A 24,260-nucleotide genomic window follows, 5' to 3' on the forward strand; every position below is an offset into this window, starting at 1 on the left:
AGGCAAGGTAGCAATTTTAATCCTCATTTTATAGTTGAAGGAAATTTACACCCAGAGCAATTTTACTACTTGCCTAGAATATTCTTACTGGAAAGAGTCACAGCCAAGCCTCAAAGCCAATTTTCCTGACTCCTGCTTCACAGGTTTTTCCACATCCGCAGATGGTGTCTATGGGCTTGGCTTTCACTTTCAAGCTTCACTGACCCTGGATGATGATCTGGGCATCTGAGCCCAGGCAGAGGTGGAGGGGCCAGACACGGTGTGGGCAGCCCACCCACTCTTGCTGCAGTTCAACGGACCCTCCTGAAGCACGTCCTACCCTGGAATTGTGATTTATCCCATAGACAAAGCACAAGGAGCATCCATTATCTGGAGAAGCTCCCAGAAGACAAGGTCCCTCTGCACCCAGCCGATGTGACTGTTTCGCTGACTTGGACAGCGTGTTGGAGTCAGAACGGGCAATCCACAGGAAAGAGACCACCAAATGGAAGGACCCAGTGAGTGCAGCCATGGCACAGACTTAACGGTGTGTATCTGTCCCCACTGTGGATTTGATCACTACCCCTGCCTTTGACATCAATTTTGAAAACTTTTTTTTAGTTATTTTATACTGCAGGAGCAAACCTTTTATGTGATATCATTGAAACCAATCACTGCTTGACTAATCAGGAAGGTCAGTTAAATTGAAGAATCATGAAACATCATATACGCCTACCTTAAATATTTCAGCTTAGTATAGCATGCATTCATTCAGTGAGGATTTGGCAAAATCTTTGACCTATATACAGGTCTCTGACTGGATTTTCACATTGTATGTTCATTGTAAACCTCATTCCTAAAGACTTCTTTAAGACTTCCAATTTCAGTTTCCTTTAAATGGGATAAGATTTAAAGACATTTCTGAGAGAATAAAAATTTAGATTATTTCTACATAATACTTTTTATTTTCTATTTTTAATGTAATGTTGCCATAAATTAATCTGATATGTATTTTAGTGACTTACCAAACCCATTTTATGCAAAACATTAAATTAACCTGGTTTTAATAGAATTAGACAGAAAAAAATTGTTCTAGGGAAGACAATGTGGGGTGGGATTTATATGCCTTTGAAAGAGTTGGTCTCACCATTTTCCAGCAGAACATGCTTCAGCAAAGTGTTTTATCTTATTAAACTTTAGTTGCTGGTGACAATGACAATGATGAGTAACTATCTTGCAAGGCTATTATGCAGCTTCAGTGAGTTGGTGTTTGTGAAAGAATTTGGATGCTTGCAAGGCCAAAAAATTATAAGAAAATGTGGGAGGAAATGTGCTTCTCAGGCGGTGCTTGTGGTAAAGAATCCTCCTGCCGATTCTGGAGATGCAGGAGACACATGTTTGATCCCTGGGTCAGGAAGATCCTCTGGGTGGGAAATGGTGATCCATTCCAGTATTCTTGCCTGGAAAATTTTTCTGGACAGACAGGCCTGGCAGGCTACAGTCTAAGGAGTCGCAAAGTTGGACACAACTGAGTGAGTGAGTGAGTATACACATGCATGAAATGAGATGGGGAAAAAAAGGACAATACAGGAAGCAGCAAATAGGGCATGAGAAAGATGGCTGTCTCTCTCTGCATTCATTCTTGCCATCAGGTAGGTCAGAGTTACAGACCTGGAAATCACTAAATAGCCATATAATTAGTGCATGCTGAATACCAGTGAGTGTTGTATAGCGTTTATGCCTGAAACATTAATAAGGGACACATTTTGGACCACTGGAGAGAGTAAGGTCAGTGTGCTTTGCCAGGAAACAAGTGTTACACCAGGAAGAAGAATCAGGGTTGTAGATTGAATAAAAAAAAAAATAGTGGAGACTTTCTAAAAGAGAAGATCCATAACTCTGGCCATGAAGCATGATAGATATGGCTGAGTTTTGGGGATGGATGGGTGGTTCTTCCAGCAATAATAAGCATGCCAAACAAGAAAACTGTACCACATGCCTCGTGGAGAACCATCAAACAAAATCATGATAGCGCTCCTGAGAGCCTTTGCTATTCCCTCATCTTTCTGTGCAAAGTTAGCCTTTGATTTAATCTCTTTATCCCCCCAGCTCTCCACAGGGTGTAAACAAACACAAGTCTGATTCACAGGGCTGTTTGTTTTTCCAGCACAAGCAATTGCTGTGGAGAATAAAATGAATTCAGAAACACTTATAGAACTGGAAAGAGGTGTCATTGGTATTTTCAAGTGTTCATGCAAATTACCAAGGGCCTAATTCATCCCATGGTCCTTTTCTCAAAAGCACAGCTTGATATCAAAGAGGCAAAATAAATGTGCCTGAAAAAAGCCAGTGTCCGCTCTTGCTGTCTAGCTGGAGAGATCTAGAAAAAAAGAGAAGAAATATTCCCAGATCTCCCTGTTAATCCTGTATCTCAGGCTTTTGACCCAGGGGGAGCAGCTCCTTGATAAACAAGATCACTTTTTAAATAAGCAGAAAGGAAATATTTCTTCAGAGATTGTTCTGACAGGTTCCAGGTCTTGAGGAGCTGAGTCATTTTTCCTGTTCAAAACTCACTGATAGATTTAAATTAGGCACAGTAGAAACTCGAGTCTACAAAAGTTGTGCAGTTCACAGAACACACATTTGGAGACTTCAGCATCCATGTCTCTTGGTTTATACCACACATGATGTTTTTGTTGTTGTTGTTGTTCAGTCACTAAGGTGTGTCCGACTCTTTTCGACCCCATGGACTACAACACTAAGGGCTTATATGTAATCCTCATAAAAAATAAGCCAACAGCTCCATTACAATCTACACTCACACGTACGTGAGATGGAGGTGCAGTGGTCATCGCAGACCTTCTGGCTTTAGAGCAGAAGTTGTTGAAAGCTGTTTCTCCTAACACTTTCCTCCTAGATACCCTGGGGTGATGATGGTGAAAAGTCCCCATAAAAAGCCCTTCATCCCACCAGGTCAAGAGAGGGCAGTGCTTGAGCACAGGTACCAGTCTGTGCGGAGATCTTCCCCGAGCTCACCTTGACCGGCCTCATGAGCGCATGAGGGTGCCGGGCATCCATCCAGACCCTTGGCTGTCAAGCCGCCTGGTGCCTCCACGGACCCTGAGATCAGGACCATTCACACAGGCTGCTGGCACTCAGGCCTTCCTTGGTCACTTGTCTTGAGCCCCATGACTACTTCTCCTTGAGCTCTCTCTCTCCCTGCTTTCTTCCTGCGTCTACTTGGCTGCCCTCTGCCCTCTTGGCTTTGTTTTCCGCTCCAGCTGCTCTGGCTCTTTCTCTGGCTGAGCCTGACTGCACACAGCCAGCCCACTCCCTGATCCTTCTGTCTCTGGCAGCTTCAGACAAAACTCCCGCTTGACCAAACTCCAACCCCCAGCGCCCACGTGGCCCCTAAGGCGGGATTCCTCCAGTGCTTTTCACATGGCTGAGCAGGTAAATCATGTGGTGGGTTATACAGCTCTAGCTCTAGAGTAGGAGACGGGGGTTAGAAAGCCTTTGGTATCAGACTTGGGCTGATCTCCCAGCCTCACCTGTCACCACTCCTTGGTTCCCCCACAACTCCTATTCTCCCTTGTCTGAGGGACTTCACACATGAGATTCCCCCTTCCTGGGAGACTCCTCACCCCCACCCTCCACCACTGACTCCAGCTCATTCTTTGGGCTTCAGTTTGACGTCACCCCCCTGGGGATCCCGCATTGCTGTGTCCCCCAACCCTGGCCTGAATACGTAGGTGCCGTTTCTTCCTTCTCCTTTGTCACCCAGCACCTCTCCCTCACCTCCATGAGCACTGCGTGCCTCACTACGCAGCACAGTTTAGAGAACTTTGTAAGAATTCTCAAAACTGATTCTCCCCCACAACCGTGAGACAGATACCATTTTTAAATATTTTAATTTCTTTATACAATTATTAAAGGTTATATTCCATTTACAGTTATCACGAAATATTGGCTGTATTCCCAGTGTTGTAGAATACATCTTTGTAGCCTATCTTCCACCCAATCGTTTGGACCTCCCACTCCACTCCAAACCAACCAGTAACCCATTTGTTCTCTATATATCTGATAACCACACACTGGTAATTAGTTTGCTCACTATATCTGTGAGTCTGCTTCATCTTTAATGATTGATTTACTATTTTTATATATGTGTGTAAGGCTACACAGGCAGTTAGGTGCCGTCAGGGGTCGAACCCAGGCCGTCTTGCTCTGGAGCCTCTTGCTGTCGTTATTCTTACCTTCCTCTTCTGTGTGGCATTTCTCACACCACATGGCACTGTCTGATCATCCGTGTTTCATTCACAGCTGCATCCTAGCATGAAGTATATATCCTGGTGAAAAATAAGCTCAATTAATACTTTTTTGTGCAATGTGTACCTGAATTCTGGTTATAGATATTTTGTGTCTCACAAATTCAAATAACACATTCCTGATTCTTGATCTGATGAGATCAAATGTGACAGAAAAACAAAGACGACCAGCTGACGGGTGTGTGGTCTTTGGTCCCTTAACGATCTCTATGTTAATCAATCTTATTTGATAGGAACATTTGCAGCCAAAAGGAAAGTGTTGTCTGTCTCAGCCCCACATTTTACGCAGTCAGATGGAGGCGGACCATTTAAAATGACTTGTACAAGGTCACGCACGGAGCTGGTGACAAACAGGAAGCCAGGTTGGCTGACCTCCAGTCCTGTGTCCTTTCTCTGCACCTGGTCAAATAGAAACTCCTGTCACACGAAGGTGAGCAGGTAAAACAAGCACCAAATATGCAACTGGCTTGATTCTGACTGCAAATAACACCAACGGGCCTCTGGCTCCAGCGCTCCCTGGGACGGTGATCAGCCCAGAGTCAACACAGGGCATCTGATAGGGAGGCACGATTGGGCCAAGAAGGGCTTAGACTCTGCAAAGCTCTAAGAGTGTTTTGCTTACAGTTCAGTCTTTATTGCTGTGTGAACTTGAGTGCATTCTTTTACTTCTCCGGTCTCCAGTCCCTTCTATAGTATGACGCAATGTTTTGAACTGAATGTTTGCACCCCCCTTAAATTCCATGTTGGAACTCTAACCTGGAATGTGATGATATTTGGAGTAGGCCTTTGGGAGGTAGTTGGGTTTATGAGGTCCTGAGTGTAGGAAACCCTGTGAAGGAATTCAGTTGTTAAGTCACTAAGCCATGTCAGAGGACGTCCCTGGTGGCTCAGACAGTAAAGCGTCTTCCTACAATGTGGGAGACCCGGATTCGATCCCTGGGTCGGGAAGATCCCCTGGAGAAGGAAATGGCAACCCACTCCAGTATTCTCGCCTAGAAAATCCCACGGACAGAGGAGCCTGGTAAGCTATAGTCCATGGGGTTGCAAGGAGTCGGACACAACTGAGTGACTTCACTTCACTTCAAGCCATGTCAGAGTCTTTGTGACTTCTTGGACTGCAGCATGCCGGGCTCCTCTGTCTTCCACTATCTCCTGGAGTTTGCTCAAATTCATGTCCATTGAGTCAGTGATGCCATCCAATAACCTCACCCCCTTCTCCTGCCATCAGTCTTTCCAGTATTAGGATCTTTTCCACATCAGGTGGCCAAAGTATTGGAGCTTCAGCTTTAGAAACACTCCTTCCAATGAAAACCCTTCCAGGGTTGATTTCCTTTACACTTGACTGGTTTGATCTCCCTGCTATCCAAGGGACTCTCAAAAGTTTTCTCCAGCACCACATTTCAAAAACATCAACTCTTCGGCACTCAGCCTTCTTTATAGTCCAACTCTCACATCTATACATGACTTCTGGAAAACAATAGCTTTGACTATTGGATCTTTGTCAGCATAGTGATGTCTCTATTTTTTTAATATGCTTTCTGGTTTTGTGACCCACTCCAGTATTCTTGCCTGGAGAATTCTATACACAGAGGAAGTTTGCGGGCTACAGTCCATGGGGATGCAAAGAGTCAGACACAACTGGGTGACTATCACTTCACTTCACCAGATTTGTCATAGTTTTCCTTCCAAGAAGCAAGCATCTTTTGATTTCATGTCTTCAGTCACTCTACACAGTGATTTTGGAGCTACTCCCCCCCAAAAAATTGTCATTGCTTCCACGTTTTTTCCTTCTATTCACCATGAAGTGATCAGACCAGAGCCATGAACTTAGTGTGTGTGTGTGTGTGTGTGTTTTTAATGTTGTATTTTAAGCCAACTTTTTCACTCTACTCTTTCATCTTCATCAAGAGGCTCTTTAGGTCGTTTTCACTTTCTGCCATTAGAGTGGTATCATCTGCCTATCTGAGATTGCTGATATTTCTCCCAACTGTCTTGATTCCAGCTTGTGATTCATCCACCCCAGCTTTTTGCATGATGTACTCTGCATAGTAGTTAAATAAGCAGGGTGACAATATACAGCCTTGTCATACTCCTTTCTGAGTTTTGAACCAGTCAGTTGTTCCTAATCTGGTTCTACTTGTTGTTTCTTGACCACATACATATTTCTCAGGAGACAGGTAAGATGGTCTTGTATTCTGTTTAATAATTGTCTGCAGTCAAAGGCTTTATCATAATCAATGAAGCAGAAGTAGATACTTTTCTTGAACTCTTTTATTTTCTCCATGACCCAATGAATGTTGACAATTTGAAGTCTGGGTCCTCTGCCTTTTCTAAACCCAGTTTGTACATCTGGAAGTTCTTGGTTCACTATTGCTGAAGTATAACTTGAAGGATTTTGAGCATAACCCTGATATTGTTAATAATAGCATGTAGAAGGAGTGCAATTGTACAGTAGTTTGAACATTTTGAGGCACTGAATTTCTTTGGAATCGGAAAGAAAACTGACCTTCAGTCTTGTGGCCCCTGCTGAGTTTTCCAAATTTGCTGACATATTGAGTGCAGCACTTTTACAGCATCACTTTTCAGGATTTTTAAGTAGCTCAGATGGAATTCCTTCGCCTGCACTAGCTTTGTTTGTAGTAATGCTTCCTAAGGCCCACTTGATGTCACACTCCAGGATGTCTGGCTCTAGGTGAGTGACCACACCATCATGGTTATCTGGGTCATTAAGACCTTTTTCGTATAGTTCTGCATGGTCTTGCCACCCATTCTTAATCTCTTCTGGTTCTCTAAGATCCTTGTGGTTTCTGTCCTTTGTTGTGCCCATCTTTGCATGAAATGTTTCCTTGATGTCTCCAATTTTCTTGAAGAGTTCTCTAGTTTTCCCCATCCTATAGTTTTTCTCCATTCCTTTGCACTGTTCACTTAAGAAGGCTTTCTTAATTCTCCTTGCTATTGTCTGGAACTCTGCATGAGTTGGCCACTGATCATGCCACCATCTATTTAACTAGAAACCAATTACAACTCCTTTCTTCCTAGAAAACTGAGCTCTTATAAAGAGAAGCATATCAGTGAGCTTACCAATATTTTTTTATGCTCATAAATATATTTTCATCTGACTTTGGCACCAAAGGTATTTTGAAAAGGCATTTTTTTCGGGGAAGTCAGAAGTTTTTCCCAGATCTCCTAATACCGTAGTGTTTACCACACTAGCTCTTCCTGTAAGGATGTTGAATTTTATTTTTGTCCCAAACATATATATTACATTACACATTTAGGGGGTGATATATAGAACTAGGTATATATTCAAAGGTTATTAATCAGGGAGTTGAGAAAAAAGCGATTATCATGCCAATAATTACAAGAGTAGGTACCAGAATTGAGGAATTTCTCTGTGCCAGATGAATTATACACATCTTTCTAATAAGTCTTTCCTGAAATGTGCTCTGAGGACTATTACTATTAATTACTGAATACTACTATGTAGTCTTTTCCCTTAGAGAGTAGACCTTATAAAGAACACTCTGCATATAATTCACAAGGATTACTTGTTCCCTCCTCCTGACAGAGCACTTAACAAGCTCCAGTCTTCACTGTTGGCACCTGCTGGGATTCCTAGAGGTAAAACCCTAGAGGGAAATTGTGTATTCCCTCCTAAATCTGTGTTCCCTCAAGAGTTTCTTCCTCGTCCTAATTCATACTTATGCCCTAGAAATTAGTCACAATCACTCCTTAAGATTCCTCACCAGCTTATGGTCCCAGTGGCTTTGCTTCAGATACGCAGATCTCAGCTGTAAACCTTTGGATTCAACTGTCTCACCAGACTCGGAGGTAGTAGTGTGTTCTCTGACCTCAGTTCAATGATGGATTCAAGAAAAGTCCTTGATGTTCAATTTGTTCAGTTCTTCTTGTTGTAAGGATGGAAGTAGGGATTTTCAAAGCTCTTTACATGTTGGACTTGAAGTCAAATATCATTTCCTTAAATTTTCAATATTTTCACTAAATATAGAATTTAGGGCTTTTTAGTTCTTTCAGTATTTTATGTATGGCACTCCATTACCTTCCTGTTTACACAATTTATAGTAAGTCTGCTACAAGTCTTATAAATGCTTCTCTCTCAGTAATCTCTCTTACATCTTTTTCTGACTCCTAGATTTTTCTTTTTGTCTTTATATGTAAATGATATTATTATGATAGAGTTATGTGTAGTTTCACTGATATTTATTCTACTTTATGTTCTCTGATCTTGGATTTATGGTCTGGTATCTCTTCTTAACTTTAGAAAATTCACTGTCATTATTTCTTCAAGCATTTCTTCTCTTCTTCATATTTATTCATATTTATTCCAATTCAATATATCTCAGAGATCATTTGATATTGTCTCTCATAGACATCATATTGAAAAGCAGAGACATTACTTTGTCAATAAAGGTCCGTCTAGTCAAGGCTATGGTTTTTCTAGTGGTCATGTATGGATGTGAGAGTTGGACTGTGAAGAAAGCTGAGTGCTGAAGAATTGATGCTTTTGAACTGTGGTGTTGGAGAAGACTCTTGAGAGTCCCTTGGACTGCAAGGAGATCCAACCAGTCCATCCTAAAGAAAATCAGTCCTGAATATTGATTGGAAGGACTGATGTTGAAGCTGAAACTCCAATCCTTTGGCCACCTGATATGAAGAGCTAACTCATTTGAAAAGACCCTGATGCTGGGAAAGATGGAGGGCAGGAGGAGAAGGGGATGACAGAGGATGAGATGGTTGAATGGCATCATCAACCCAATGGATGTGGGTTTGAGTGGACTCCGGGATTTGGTGATGGACAGGGAGGCCTGGCATGCTGTGGTTCATGGGGTCACAAAGAGTCAAACAGGACTGAGTGACTGAACTGAACTGAGCTGTCTGATGCTCTGTCCTTTTTTTTTTTTTTTTTTCACTCTTTATTTTTCCTCTTTGCATTTCAGTTTGGGTAATTTCTCTTAATCTGTTTTAAGATCACCGATTCTTTGCTCAGTTGAGCCAAGTCTATTAGTAAGCCCAGTGACAGTATACTCCATACTTAGTATAGTGTTTTTTTTTTTTTTCCCTTATGGCTTCTATATCTAATAACGTTACTTATCTGATCTTGTATTTTGTCCTCTAATTTTTTCCAGTAGAAGCTTTAACATGTTAATCATAATTATTTAAAGTATTTTGTCTGTTAATTCTAATATCTATGAATATGTGAGTCTGGTTTTGATACTTGCTCTCAGACTGTGTTCATTCAGCTTCTGTTTATGAGTCATATTTACTGTTTTGTTAAAACCTTGGCATGTTGTGTAGGGTAGTAGGTACTAACATCAATAATATTTATGCTAGGAGATAATCATACCTTTTTTCCCCTCAGCTCTTTAATGTGGTGACTTGTGCTATTCTATTCAGGTTGCAGAGAGTCAGACACTATTGAAGCAGCTTGCACACGCTCACACTCAGAATTTCAACTGGGTTTGAAGCTTTCTCACCATCTGGATCACCTGGTAAAGAACCTGCCTGCCAGTGCAGGAGACATAAGAGACTTGGGTTCCATCTCTGGGCTGGGAAGATCGACTGGAGAAGGGCATGGCAGCCCACTCCAGTATTCTTGCCTGGGAAATCCCATGGACAGAGAAGCCAGTCTATGGGATCGCAAAGAGTCAGACACAAATGAAGCAATTAAGCCCACACGTGCCTCTGGGTCTTTCAATGACTCTACTCTCCAGAGAAAATCTGTCTCTTGCAGTGGTCCTTGCTGCATTCCAATGTTATTTCTACCCAGTGCTTGTTGGTTTGAGGTAGAGGCATCTGGGGACACTCTCTGATGTTTTAAGCCTTAGGCACTGTGAAACTGTGCCTTGTGGGTTTGGATTCTTCATGGGTCTCTTTCCTCTTCTAGATGTAATACTGGGTCTTGCATTTATTCTTTGTCATTTCTCAAGGATGGGATTTTATTTCACTATTTCCTTCCCCTCCAGCTTCAGGGGGTTTCAATCGATGCACTCAGGCTTAAGTTTGGTTGCTTTTCTTTATGTAAGTTAAGTGTTTTAAGTTGAGACAGTGGATTTGGGACTGGGCGCAGTGTCAGCAGTAACTCCTATTCCTCTCTCCTAGACAGGACCATGGAGAAAGTTTTCTTGGATTCCTCTGTGTGTCTCTTGTGAGCACCTGTTAGAAAAGCCTGGGAGAATGCATTAATATCTCTGTGTCCTTGGCCCATAGTAACTTCACACTCTCTCTCACAGTAATATACACAACCTTTAGCTATTTATTAAAATTAGCTAGTGGCCTTTTTTTTTTTTTTTGTCAATCTATGCTGCATTCCCCTGGTAGCTCCATTGGTAAAGAATCTACCTGCAATGCAGGAGACCCTGGTTTGATTCCTGGGTGGAGAAGATTCTCTGGAGAAGGGAAAGGCTACCCAACTCCAGTATTCTGGCCTGGAGAATTCCATGGCCTGTATAGTCCATGGGGTCACAAAGAGTCAGACACGACTGAGCAACTTTCACTTTCTTTCATACAGCATTCACTGGCAATGTGCCACAAAAGTAAATGCTTAAGTACTGCTTTTAATTACTGATGTGTCTCTCCATCAGGAAAAGTTCAAGAAAGTGTTAGTTGCTTAGTCATGCCCAGCTCTTTGCAACCCCATGGACGGTAGCCCACCAGGTTCCTCTGTCCATGAATTCCTCTGGGCAAGAATACTGGAGTGGGAAGCCATTTCCTTCTCTAGGGGATCTTCCCGACCCAGGGCTTGAATCCTGGTCTCCTGTATTTCAGACAGATTCTTTACCATCTGAGACACCAGGGAAGTCCTGTATCTCTCCATATTTTAGGTTAATTATTTGTCCTTCTCACCTAAATTAAAAAAAGAAAAAAAAATGAAAAACTGTTTTCCCAGCAGATTTTCTTGTTACAAGGGTTGGAAAGGTGCTCATTCTAGTTATCTATGAACTGAATTTCTGGCCACTCACATTCAGTCTTTCACCCTAAAGTTTGACATTTCTTTATTCAATCTGCTAGATTTTATTTCCTTTCCCATATAATGACTAGCAGTTCCCTTAATCCAGACTCCTTGGTGCTTACATGCCTCAGTTATTCCCAAACCAGAATAAAAACTCTCAGACTTCCTGAAGATAATTTTTTTTTTACATCTATTTTTTCCCCATGATATTTCCATCATTCATCTTGCTTCCTGGGTTAAAAATTTATAGTTTAATGAATTTTGTGTACCTACAATCTTAAAAGAATGAATACAAAGCAGAGCATAGAAATCATAAATTAAGTTGACAAAGTTCTCTCTTCTGTGGAGGCCACATTCCAATCAATAATATAATGTATGCATATACCTGAGATAGGTAACTCAGCGTATAAGGCATAAATGAGAGAAACAAAGAATGTTACAAGAACACAGTTTTATGTGTGTAACAAAACATGTGCTTTAAAAACTGTATATGCACATTTGCATTTTAAATATTTATACAAATTCACCATGACCATATAATACTAATGTCAAATGTATTAATATGGAACATAATGTATCTATTTTAAGCTTTTATTTATTTACATTTTTTAGATTATATAATTATTATTATGTGATTATATAACTGGGATTTTTCCCATTTGTTCCATGGAAGGTGCTAGTGAGGAAAAGTAAAACTTCACACAGAGGCAAATCCCCACCAGTAACAAACTGAGCATGCTACGCTTACAGGAAAGGTTTTGAAATATAGCTCTGATTATGTAAGAGAACTCTGGAGCAGACGGGAAACTCAAAAGACAGTGCACTTTGAAAGACTAGTGTGAAAGTGCATCCCAGAATAGTTGTACTTCCTATGAGGGTGCAAGTGAGATAGGAGGAGGAAAGTGTGAGGGTAGTAGATTGGTTATGTTTAATGCCTAAGCACAAACTTTCGATTTTCTAAAGAAATCCTTCTAAAGATGGAAGAAGATTTCTGGCAATTTTGGACATAATGGAAAGACTATTCTTGAAGATGCATGCTAGAGCCAGGCTGGAAATATTGTTGGCAGCAAAAATGATACAACAATAGCTTCTGAAGGTTTGGAGGTTCAGAAAGACATGCATTTAATCAGAATGTAGCAGCACCAAGTTCTGCACACCTTGCACATGACTATCAAGCAGTCTCAGAATAAGTCTGTGAATACATATTGCGTTCAGAGTTATGATTAAACCTGGAGAAAAAGAGAGAGAAAGTGGTTCAAGGAAGGGCTCAAAGCAGCTGCCACTACATTAAAGCATGGTAATAAAGTGAAAGTGAAAGTCACTCAGTCATGACCGAGTCTTTGCGACCCCTGGACCATACAGTCCATGGGATTCTCCAGGCCAGAATACTGGAGTGGGTAACCTTTCCCTTCTCCAGGGGATCTTTCCAACTCAGGGATCGAACCCAGGTCTCCTGCATTACAGGTGGATTCTTTACCAACTAAGCTATTAGGGCTCAAAATTAATATCACATGTTAAATCTCCTTTTTGAGTATATTGTTATATTATCTTGTACAATTCTCTATATGTTTAGATTTTTTTAAATAATAAAAATATGGACAATCCAGGTTTATTTCTAGTTTCTGATTCTACTTATATATGGAGGAGAGGTTCTCTGTTGAGCTATGACTTGACATGATGAAAACACATGCTCACACAAGCACACATGCAAACAAGAGAATGATTAGATTAGCTATTTAATCTACTACCAATGATGCAGCCAAACAGGGCAGAAACAGATGTAGCACTAAATCAGCATGGCTTTCCTCGGTTCCCCCAAATTCCTGTGGGGGTCACAAAGTTGTGTCACTCTTGCAAGGATAAGTATTACAGGAAGTGTAAAGTTCAATTTTCACTCTATCTTTTCTGTTTTGTACACGACCTTATGTCATGCTTCTATAAATGCTTCCATGAATACTGTGTGCGCTGCTTTATAAGAGACATTCTCTAATGTTGAATGTTATTCTTTCTAAAACCAAATTCTGAGTCTGCAGGTTTGCATACTTACTTGGGGAGAAAACTGGGTCAGCAACTGATATCCCAGAATTATTGTGCCACCTGATTTCTAGCAGGTTGGAAGAACCATACCACAGCCTTTTAAAATGTAGGTTAACAGAAAAAGTGGTAGATCCCCCCCATGAAGAATATTAAATGAGAAATTAGGTAAATGGTGGAACTATTTAAGAAGAAAACTATTGGAAGAGTAGGTTTAGGAAAGGGAGAACTTAAGAACTGTGATTTGATTGTATGTATGAAAAGGCTTCTTGACTTCCAAAGGGAGATTCCAAGCGCACAGTTAGATACATTCACTGGCTATGTGGAACCAAATACTACTGGTTCAAGAGAATCAGTGTCACAGTTGTGGCTGAAAATTGGTCATGCGTTAGGAGAATCTGCACCATAAAAATTATTAAATGCTACGAATCTTTTTTTTTTTTTTTCTTTTACAGAGCCCATAGGAATACAAGGTACAGAGAGCTGCAATGAAGTACAGCAAGGATGTCAGATTGAAGACTGAGATTTAATAGTCATCTGTTTATAGACAGTATTTATATTGGATGAGGTTACCTTGGGAGGAAAGGTGGAGAAGAAATAAAGTCCAGGAACTAACATCTGGGTCCCTCCAGAGTTCAGAAGTTGGAATGATCAGCAGTGGGAGTCATTGAAGTAAGAAGAGAACCAGGAGAACATGCTAAGTGAAAAGGTTGTTTCAAGAAAGAGAGACCAAACAGTTCTGTTCAATCACAGTAAGGGAAGGATTAAGTAAAACAATGGTTAAACGTTAACAGTTCATTTTGGCAACGTGGAATTATTGGTGATAGTGATTACTTGTCACAGGGGTGGAAAGGGTGGTGATCTTATTGGAATATGTTTAGAAGAGAATAATGGCTTTGTTTTTTCTCAATTCACTTAACTACTTCCAACTTTTCTCCTAAAGCATAGGATTTTCTAGGCTCTTTCAATAATTAATTAGTTAATTAATTTTCTATTTATTTTCCTTATTTTATTCATTGTGCTTTGCACTTTTCTTTAAATCATTTTCACTTAATAATGTAGGAAGATGATATTAGTAAAGCATGGCACATTTAAGCAATATAAGCTATTCCCTAAGTCCTATGGGAAGAACAGCCAAGCTAGTCTTTAGCACATGGCTTCCTCCAACCTAGATTTGCAAACAATGTGAATGCATTCAGGCGTGACAATTTTGTTAGAGTGGGTGTTCAATTTGGATGATTTTAATAAAATATTTTTGCAAATTGCTCCAGCAAATATTTGGATAGTGGAAGCTCAGATAATGAGAGAGACATGCAAAACAAATGAGAATAATCATAAAGAATGTTTCATGTTCAAAAAAACAATTATGTGGAGTAAAGGCAAGACAATGTAGTGGCAGTACAGCCTAGGTTTCAAAAATCTGACTTTGAAGTTTGGTTCTGCAACTCAATGCCTGGTACTACTACCTGTGTGACCTCGGCTAGCAGGTAAGCTACTCTAAGTTTTAATTTTCTCTACTGCAAAATGGGGTTATCATAATAATATCTCAGGATTGTCAGGTGGCTTGAAAGGGATGGTATACAGAAAGCGTTTAGTGTAATACACAGCAGCTAATAGATATCCTCTGCTGCTGCTGCTTCTAAGTCGTTTCAGTCGTGTCCGACTCTTGTGACCCCATAGATGGCAGCCCACCAGGCTCTGCCGTCCCTGGGATTCTCCAGGCAAGAACACTGGAGTGGGTTGCCATTTCCTTCTCCAATGCATGAAAGTGAAAAGTCAAATTGAAGTCACTCAGTCGTGTCCGACTCTTAGCGACACCATGGATGCAGCGTACCAGGCTCCTCCGTCCATGGGATTTTCCAGGCAAGAGTACTGGAGTGGGGTGTCATTGCCTTCTCCGAGATATCCTCTAAATGGTAGCTAAAATAAAACAGAAGAGAGCATTAGCAGAGATGATCTTTTGACATGCATGCATGCATGCTAAGTTGCTTCAGTCATCTCCAACTCTTTATGATCCAATGAACCATAGCTAGGCAGGTTCCTCTGACTGGGATTCTCCAGGCAAGAATTCTGGAGTGGGTTGTCATGCCTTCTTCCAGGGGATCTTCACCTCCCAGGGACTGAATCTGCATCTCCTGCATCCCTATTACTGCTCATGCTTAGATGCATGGTAAGAAATACTGGAGCCCCCAGCTCTCTTTTTCTCTAATTTTCTATTATCTTACCGTGTAGACACAGAAATAGTCAAGACTGGCTAAACTGGAAAGCAGAAACAAGCAGAGAAATAGTGCCTTAAATGTTTGGGTCAAGTACTTTGGCTCAGGACAGTATTTACTTAATATATGAACAGATTATAAACTGACAAAGCCAAGGAGCTCTCCAATCCCAACCTATTCAGTATCATTATCTTGAACTCAGGAACCACCATTTCATCTAAAATACACTGAGGTTATCTAGTTCAGTTCCCTTATTCTACAACAAAGCCGCTGAGGCTTAGAAGGAAAATGACTCAGACAGACTCCTAAGCCAGCTTCTTTTGTTTAAACCAGATAATCTATGTGGCCTGCTCTGTGTAGTTCAAGAAAAAGGATGAAGTTACTTGAATCTCTCACTCTGAAGGACATTTATTTCTTTTAATATATAGAAGCTCAAACACATTATAGTACTTATCTAGATCCAAGTCCTTATTTTTCAGAGGAAGAAATGAATGCATGTAGAGGAGAAATGGATTGCCCCAAGGTCAGCTAACGATACAGCTGAGCTTGGAATCTATGTTTCCTGACTTACAAACCATTTCTCGGTCCACTAAAATAGAACACTCAGAGGATGCTAAGACTCCAAAGGACATGTAATTGAATTCTGAGATGCTGTCAAATATTAAGAATGAATAGTTGCAAGCTCTTCATTTAACAATAGCCAAGACACTCATCTTGCCTTTCCACTGAAAAATATCAAGTGAGGGACTAGTTTTGCAAACTTTTCTTCTAAGAGACAAACTCCACAGGCACATGGTCTTTTCTTTTTTTCTCAGTGAGTTGAGTTCATGCATAGAGCTTCCATTAAGTTTCCAGTAATCTTTTTCTGTTAATTTCATGAAGAATAGTGTCTATTTTATCTGGAAATATCCTCATCTTCTAGGATACTTTGCTAATTCTTACCAATTCTGAAGAGTACAATTTTGGTTGTGTGAATGAGATTCACTGATAATTAGGTTGTGTGTGTGTGTTAGTCACTTAGTCATGTCTGACTCTTTGCAACCCCATGAATTATAGCCTGCCAGGCTCCTCTGTCCAGGGGATTCTCCGGGCAAGAATACTGGAGTGGGTTGCCATGCTCTCCTCCAGGGAATCTTCCTGACTGAGGGATTGAACCCACATCTTTTATGTCTCCTGAATTGGCAGGTGGATTCTTTACTACTAGGGCCAACAGGAAACACATACTAATGTACTAATTAGTGAGTATTAGTGTCGAGTGTGGAGAAGGCAATGGCACCCCACTCCAATCCTCTTTGTTGCCTGGAAAATCCCATGGACGGAGAAGCCTGGTAGGCTTCAGTCCATGGGGTCACTAGGAGTTGGACATGACTGAGCGACTTCACTTTGACTTTTCACTTTCATGCATTGCAGAAGGAAATGGCAACCCACTCCAGTGTTCTTGCCTGAAGAATCCCAGAGATGGGAGAGCATGGTGGTCTGCCATCTATGGGGCTGCACAGAGTCGGACACAACTGAAGCGACTTAGCAGCAGCAGCAGCACAGCAGTGTATACTGAGTACATACTACCCATGAAGTAGCTTAGTGTTATTGGAAAGTATACTTGGATTAGTTGTACACTATAAAAATAAAATTAAAAAATATATTTGTTTTATTGTTTAGTTGCAATGTCATGTCTGACTCTTTGTGACCCCATGGAAAGTCATCCACCAGGCTCCTTTGTCCATGGGATTCTCCAGGCAAAACTACTGGAGTGGGTTGCCATTTCCTTCTCCAGAGGATCCTCCCAACCCAAAAATCAAACTCATGTCTCCTGGACTGTCAAGTGGATTCTTTATATATATATATATATATTTATTTTAATTGGAGGCTAATTACTTTACAATATTATAGTAGTTTTGCCATATATTGACATGGACCCACAGGTGTACATGTGTTCCCCATGCTGAACCCCCTCCCACCACCCTCCCCACCCCATCCCTCTGGATCATCCTAGTGAACTAGCCCCAAGCACCCTGTATCATGCATCAAACCTGGACTGGTGATTCGTTTCACGTATGGTAATATACATGTTTCAATGCCATTCTTGCAAATCATCCCACCCTCGTCCTCTCCCACAGAGTCCAAAAGACTGTTCTATATATCTGTGTCTCTTTTGCTCTCTTGCAAGTGAGGTTATTGTTACCACCTTTATAAATTGCATATATATACATTCAGTCAGTTCAGTTGCTCAGTTGAGTCCGACTCTTTGCGACCCCGTGATCGCAGCATACCTGGCCTCCATATCGATCACCAACTCCTGGAGTTCACTCACACTCATGTTCATTGAGTCAGTGATGCCATCCAGCCATCTCATCCTCTGTCGTCTCCTTCTCCCCCTGCCCCCAATCCCTCCCAGCATCAGGGTCTTTTCCAGTGAGTCAACTCTTCGCATGAGGTAGCCAAAGTACTGGAGTTTCAGCTTTAGCATCATTCCTTCCAAAGAAATCCCAGGGCTGATCTCCTTCAGAATGGACTGGTTGGTCTCCCTGCAGTCCAAGAGACTCTCAAGAGTCTTCTCCAACACCACAGTTCAAAAGCATCAATTCTTTGGCCCTCAGCTTTCTTCACAGTCCAACTCTCACATCCATACATGACCACTGGAAAAACCATAGCCTTGACTAGACAGACCTTTCTTGGCAAAGTAATATCTCTGCTTTTCAATGTACTATCTAGGTTGGTCATAACTTTCCTTCCAAGGAGTAAGTGTCTTTTAATTTCATGGCTGCAATCACCATCTGCAGTAATTTTGGAGCCCCCCAAAATAAAGTCTGACACTGTTTCCACTGTTTCCCCATCTATTTCCCATGAACTGATGGGACCAGATGCCATGATCTTAGTTTTCTGAATGTTGAGCTTTAAGCCAACTTTTTCACTCTTCTCTTTCATTTTCATCAAGAGGCTTTTTAGTTCCTCTTCACTTTCTGCCATAAGAGTGGTGTCATCTGCATATCTGAGGTTATTGATATTTCTTCTGGCAATCTTGATTCCAGCTTGTGCTTCCTCCAGCCCAGCGTTTCTCATGATGTACTCTGCATATAAGTAAAGTAAGCAAGGTGACAATATACAGCCTTGACGAACTCCTTTTCCTATTTGGAACCAGTCTGTTGTTCCATGTCCAGTTCTAACTGTTGCTTCCTGACCTGCATACAAATTTCTCAAGAGGCAGATCAGGTGGTCTGGTATTCCCATCTCTTTCAGAATTTTCCACAGTTTATTGTGATCCACACAGTCAAAGACTTTGGCATAGTCAATAAAGCAGAAGTAGATGTTTTTCTGGAACTCTCTTGCTTTTTTGATGTTCTAGCAGATGTTGGCAATTTGATCTCTGGTTCCTCTGCCTTTTCTAAAAGCAGCTTGAACATCTGGAAATTCATGGTTCATGTACTGCTGAAGCCTGACTTGGAGAATTTTGAGCCTTACTTTATTAGCGTGTGAGATGAGTGCAATCATGTGGTAGTTTGAACATTCTTTGGCATTGCCTTTCTTTGAGATTGGAATGAAATCACCTTTTCCAGTCCTGTGGTCACTGCTGAGTTTTCCAAATTTATGGCATATTGGGTGCATCACTTTCACAGCATCATCTTTCAGGATTTGAAATAGCTCAACTGGAATTCCATCACCTCCACTAGCTTTGTTCATAGTGATGCTTTCTAAGGCCCACTTGACTTCATATTCCAGGAAGTCTGACTCTAGGTGAGTGATCACACCATTGTGATTATCTGGGTCGTAAAGCTCTTTTTTGTACAGTTCTTCTGTGTATTCTTGCCACCTCTTAATATCTTCTGCTTCTGTTAGGTCCATACCATTTCTGTCCTTTATCAAGCCCATCATTGCATGAAATGTTCCCTTGGTATCTCTAATTTTCTTGAAGAGATCTCTAGTCTTTCCCATTCTGTTGTTTTCCTCTATTTCTTTGCATTGATTGCTGAAGAAGGCTTTCTTATCTCTTCTTGCTATTCTTTGGAACTCTGCATTCCAATGCTGGTATCTTTCCTTTTCCCCTTTGCTTTCATTTCTCTTCTTTTCACAGCTATTTGTAAAGTCTCAGGCAGCCATTTTGCTTTTTTGCATTTCTTTTCCATGGGGATGGTCTTGATCCCTGTCTCCTGTACAATGTCACGAACCTCAGTCCATAGTTCATCAGGTACTCTATCAGATCTAGTCCCTTAAATATGTTTTTCACTTCCACTGTATAATCATAAGGGATTTGATTTAGGTCATACCTGAATGATCTAGTGGTTTTCCCTACTTTCTTCAATTTCAGTCTGAATTTGGCAATAAGGAGTTCATGATCTGAGCCACAGTCAGCTCCTGGTCTTGTTTTTGCTGACTGTATAGAGCTTCTCCATCTTTGGCTGCAAAGAATATAATCAGTCTGATTTTGGTGTTGACCATCTGTTGATGTCCATATGTACAGTCTTCTCTTGTGTTGTTGGAAGAGTGTGTTTCCTATGACCAATGCGTTCTCTTGGCCAAACTCTATTAGCCTTTGCCCTGCTTCATTCTGTATTCCAAGGCCAAATTTGCCTGTTACTCCAGGTGTTTCTTGACTTCCTACTTTTGCATTCCAGTCCCCTATAATGAAAAGGACATCTTTTTTGGGTGTTAGTTCTAAAAGGTCTTGTAGGTCTTCATAGAACCATTCAACTTCAGCTTCTTCAGTGTTACTAGTTGGGGCATAAGCTTGGATTACCATGATATTGAATGGTTTGCCTTGGAAATGAACAGAGATCACTCTGTCGTTTTTGAGATTGCATCCAAGTACTGTATTTCGAACTCTTTTGTTGACCATTATGGCTACTCCATTTCTTCTAAGGGATTCCTGCCCACAGTAGTAGATATAATGGTCACCTGAGTTGAATTCACCCAATGCAGTGCATTTTAGTTTGCTGATTCCTAGAATGTCGACGTTCACTCTTGCCATCTCCTGTTTGACCACTTCCAATTTGCCTTGATTCATGGACCTAACATTCCAGGTTCCTATGTAATATTGCTCTTTACAGCATTGAACTTTGCTTCTATCACCAGTGCCATCCACAGCTGGTTGTTGTTTTTGCTTTGGTTCCACACCTTCATTCTTTCAGGTGTTATTTCTCCACTGATCTACAGTAGCATATTGGGCACCTACGGCCTGGGGAGTCCCTCTTTCAGTATCCTATCATTTTGCCTTGTCATACTATTTATGGGATTCTCAAGGCAAGAATACTGAAGCGGTTTGCCATTCCTTTCTCCAGTGGACCACATTCTGTCAGACCTCTCCACCATGACCCGCCCATCTTGGGTGGTCCCACACGGCATGGCTTAGTTTCACTGAGTTAGACAAGGCTGTGGTCCGTGTGATCAGATTAGCTAGTTTTCTGTGATTATGGTTTCATTGTGTCTGCCCTCTGATGCCCTCTTGCAACACCTACCATCTTTCTTGGGTTTCTCTTGCCTTGGACGTAGGATATCTCTTCATGGCTGCTGTATTGGTGTTTTTCTTTCTGGCTTACTTCACTCTGTATAATAGGCTCCAGTTTCATCCACCTCATTAGAACTGATTCAAATGTATTCTTTTTTGGCTGAGTAATACTCCATTGTGTATGTATATCACAGGTTTCTTATCCATTTGTCTGCTGATGGACAACTAGGTTGCTTCCATGTCCTGGCTATTATAAACAGTGCAGCTGTGAACATGGGGGTACACGTGCCTCTTTCAATTCTGGTTTCCTCAGTGTGTATGCCCAGCAGTGGGATTGCTGGGTCATAAGGCAGTTCTATTTCCAGTTTTTTAAGGAATCTCCACACTGTTCTCCATAGTGGCTGTAGTAGTTTGCATTCCCAAAAACAGTGTAAGAGGGTTCCCTTTTCTTCACACCCTCTCCAGCATTTATTGCTTGTAGACTTTTGGATAGCAGCCATTCTGACTGGTGTGAAATGGTACCTCATTGTGGTTTTTGGTTTGCATTTCTCTGATAATGAGTGATGTTGGGCATCTTTTCATGTGTTTGTTAGCCATCTGTATGTCTTCTTTGGAGAAATGTCTGTTTAGTTCTTTGGCCCATTTTTTGATTGGGTCGTTTATTTTTCTGGAATTGAGCTGCAGGAATTGCTTATATATTTTTTGAGATTAACTCTTTGTCAGTTGCTTTGTTTGCTATTATTTTCTCCCATTCTGAAGGCTGTTTTTTCACCTTGCTTATAGTTTCCTTTGTTGTGCAAAAGCTTTTAAGTTTAATTAGGATTATTTACCATTAAGCCACCTGGGAATATTCTAAGGAAAGTCAGGGAAATTTAAACATTACAAAATTCTTCCAGCCCTTTGCCATCCTGGCTCTACTGTGCATTGTGTACATGAATCATGCATTGACCTAAGCTCCCCATTGGCAGAAATACCTGCTCAAACATAAAGAGCATCAGTCTCCTAGCATCAACAAAATAACTCCTTAGGAGATAGCCTTCCTCTTAATGTTATAAGGGACCATGATGACCCATGACTCACTACTCGATTTGCATGTGCAGATCTGGATTGTGTAAACTGTCAATATTTCATAACATAACGTACAGCCCTCTGTCTCAACAATTTACATAGCTGTGCTTTGACTTCTAATATGGAAACAGTTCTCAGAGCTTTCTGAGAGGCTGTTCCTGGGTTGTAATCCTCAATTTTGCACAAATAAAAATGTTCATCTCTTTCTTGGATTAATTAATTTTTTAATCTATGTAAATGTATATTGCAAATTCTAGGACACCACTTAGAAAAGAAGTATAACCGATAAGCTCAGAAAAGAGAAAAAAATGAATTAAAAATGCTCTTAAAGCTACTAAAGATAGGAAGATAAAGACAAGAACAAGGTCAATGAATAAAAAAATAGTAATGAGTATGACATATTAATCCAACCATATCAATAATCAGTTCAAACATCAATGGTCTAAATGCGTCAATTAAAAGATAGAGTGGATCAAACAAGATACAACCATATTTTGTCTACAAGAACCACCCTCCCCCCCATAAAGACATACAGAGATTAAAAGTCAATGGATAAAAAAAAAAGAAAAGTCAATGGATGGAGACATATTTTTGTGTGTGGCATAATTCTAGCTTTGTAGAGTTGCCTGTGAGTGAATTGTATGTTAGTGAGTGTTTTTATGGCCTAGGATTTTAAAAATATGAACTGGCATATTAATAGTTGTCATTATCATGTGGTAAGTTATTTTCTAAAATTATTTAATTACTCAATTACTATCAGATGGTGGCTCATCAGTAAAGAATTCTCCTGCAATGCAGGAGACACAGGAGACTCAGATTTGATCCCTGGATTGTGAAGATCCACTGGAGGGGGGCATGGAAACTCATTCCAGTTTTCTTGTCTGAAGAATTCGATGGACTGAGGAGGCCAGGACTGAAGTGAATGAGCACGTGCACACACAAACACACACACACACTCATATTATTCATAGTATTTTTGAAAGTGAAAGTCACTCAGTTGTGTCAGACTCTTTGCGACCCCATGGACTATACAGTCCATGGAATTCTCCAGGTCAGACTACTGGAGTGAGTAGCCTTTCTCTTCTCCAGGAGATCTTCCCAATCAGAGATTGAACCCAGGTCTCCCGCATTTCAAGCGGATTTTTTACCAGCTGAGCCACAAGGGAAGCCCAAGAATACTGGAGTGGGTAGCCTATCTCTTCTCCAGCAAATCTACCCAACCAAGTAATCTAACCTGGGTTTCCTGCATTGCAGGTGGATTCTTTACCAACTGAGCTATCAGAGAAGCCCTTCACACTTTGTGAAATTATATTAAAATTCTAACAACAAGATTGATAAATGAACAAAGTATATAAACAAAAAATTCACAGCAAGAGAAATGCAAATGTCCAGTAAATATATAAAATAAATATTCAATATTACTAACAATCAAATAAGTGTAACAATCAGAAAATGTCATATTTTTCACTCAAAGTAGCAGTTTGAAAAAAAATTGACATTCACACTGAAGGTGTGTATTGAGACATTCCTTAATCATGACCAGTAAGAATGTAAAATTCAGCAATATTTAAAAAAAAATAATTTGCCAGTATTTATGAATACCTTTACTAACAGTTACTTTTTAAGTCTGTAAGGACTCTTGGAATCTATCTTGGATTAGTTTGGACTTGAGACAAAGATGCATCTGTTATAATCATCAAATTTTTTTTTTTACAATAATTAACGGTGGTAACAAACTTATGCATTTAACAATTGAGGAACGATTCAACAAATGATATTGTATAGACAGGATAAAAACAATGCATGCTTTTTCAAAGAGAATGTGTGTGTGTGTATGTGTGTGTGTGTGTGCACATGTGTGCTCAGTAATATCCATCTTTGTGACTCCATGGACTGTAGCCCCCCAGGCTCCTCTGTCCATGGAATTTTCCAGAATAGACTATTCGAGTGGGTTGCATTTGCTCTTCCAGGAGATCTTTGTGACCCAGGGTTTGAACCCATGTCTAATGTGTCTCCAGCAATGGCAGGCAGGTTCTTTACCAGCCAGGGAAGCCCTCAAAAAAGAATAAAGACCAAAAAACCTATAAAAGAAGAAAATAAGACAGTATTCATATTATTCCCATTTTGAATATTTAGATGTACATAAAAACATCAACATGCGGAATGTGGTTCTCTTTGCATTATAGGATTATTGGAAGCATTATTACTTCTTTACAAAATTTTTT

General features: G+C 40.6%; 1 long non-coding RNA gene across 1 annotated transcript in view; it reads left to right on the plus strand.

Moving 5' to 3' along the window:
- Positions 1–436: 436 nt before the first annotated feature.
- The window catches only part of LOC133249866 (uncharacterized), a 45,358-nt gene continuing 21,534 nt past the window's right edge, over positions 437–24,260 (plus strand). The window contains exons 1-2 of the long non-coding RNA XR_009737144.1: positions 437–526; positions 13,767–13,983. This is a non-coding gene — a long non-coding RNA (uncharacterized LOC133249866). The remainder of the gene's footprint in view (positions 527–13,766; positions 13,984–24,260) is intronic.

This window comes from Bos javanicus, chromosome 6 (assembly GCF_032452875.1).
Source record: "Bos javanicus breed banteng chromosome 6, ARS-OSU_banteng_1.0, whole genome shotgun sequence".
NCBI classification, from domain to species: domain Eukaryota; kingdom Metazoa; phylum Chordata; class Mammalia; order Artiodactyla; family Bovidae; genus Bos; species Bos javanicus.